Raw genomic sequence first — 1,399 nt, 5'->3', positions numbered from 1 at the left:
GGAAACAACCTAATCAGAAGGTCCCACCCGCATTAGGTCTGCCCCCACAGGGATGGATTAAGAGAACACGGTCTTGCCTCCGACTCTTTGGTAGCCGCCACCGAAGCCGTCTGAGAAGAACTGGGGGACGACGGTGGCCTGCGAGGCTCATCACAGGCAACACCCAGCAATGAGCCAGGAAAGTGCTGCAGCGGCAGTGGCGGGACCTCGTGCATGCGTGGCAGGGCGACCTGGGCTTCAGCCTTCCTCTGTCCCGGGAAGTGGGCTGGTAGCAAGTGTGGGAGCAGCAGCAGCAGAAGCGGAGGCTCTGGCTCATCTCCCTCCTCCCCTCAGCCTGAGCGTGGGGAAACCAGGCAGTCCGAGAATGGGAATTCTCTCCACTAGGATATGGAGACTGTTCCATCACCAGGAGCACACAGTTATCATTCTTGGGCTGGATAATGCAAGGAAAACTACCATCCTTTACCAATTGTCTATGAATGAAGTAGTACATACATTCCCTACAATAGGAAGTAATGTAGAAGAGTTGTTAATAATACACGTTTTTTAATGTGGGATATTGGTGGCCAAGAATCTCTTCATTCTTCCTGGAACAGTTACTATGCTAATACTGAGTTTGCAATAGTTGTGGACAGGACAGAGAAGGGATTTTTGTAACTAGAGAAGAACTGCATAAAATGCTAGTGCATGAGAAACTAAGAAAAGCTGGAATGCTGATTTTTTCTAATAAACAAGATGTTGAAGAATGTATGACTATAGCAGAAATCTCCCAGTTTTTGAAACTAACTTCTATTAAAGATCACTAGTGGCATATCCAGGCATGCTGTGCTCTTACAGGTGAGGGATTGTGCCAAGGACTTGAATGGATGATGTCATAACTCAGGTTTAGATGCTCTCTACTGACCTCTTCTTACAGACTTTGTATAAACAAAGTGCTGGACTTTTCCTGAAAGCTGCAAAAATTAATGGTTTAGATATATTTACAATAAACTGATTTAAACTTTTTCTATAAGAAGAAAAATTAGGACCACTTATTTGAAAACAAAGATGAAGTCTTTGATAATGGCTTTCCCTTTGTTCCTTCCAAAGTAAGGTCTTAAAGCTGTGACTGACATTTTTCTCATAGTGAACCCTCTCAGGACATTGTGTAGCCTGTGGTAAGTATAAAAGGAGGAAGACATCATTAACTTTAAGAGCTTTATTATCAGTATAAACTTCCCTAGTTGAATGTTGTTCTCTTCTTGTTCTATTAAGTCAAAATACAAATCAGCGCAGATATTCAGTTCCCAATGTTTTAACGTGTAGTGTTACTTATGAAAAGTATTTTGTATAAGGTTATACATGTATTGTTTATATACCTCAAGTTCAAGTTAATGCCTTTGATTTATGGTCTTAAAAC

At 42.0% G+C, this 1,399-nt stretch overlaps 1 pseudogene; it reads left to right on the top strand.

The window, feature by feature from the left end:
• Positions 1-364: 364 nt before the first annotated feature.
• On the top strand, positions 365-878 carry LOC119526642 (annotated as a pseudogene).
• The last annotated feature ends 521 nt before the right edge of the window (positions 879-1,399 follow it).

The sequence above is a fragment of the Choloepus didactylus genome, chromosome 1 (assembly GCF_015220235.1).
Source record: "Choloepus didactylus isolate mChoDid1 chromosome 1, mChoDid1.pri, whole genome shotgun sequence".
Lineage (NCBI taxonomy): Eukaryota > Metazoa > Chordata > Mammalia > Pilosa > Megalonychidae > Choloepus > Choloepus didactylus.
The sequence above is the reverse complement of the archived record's forward strand: the minus strand, read 5'-3'. Positions and strand labels throughout refer to the sequence as shown.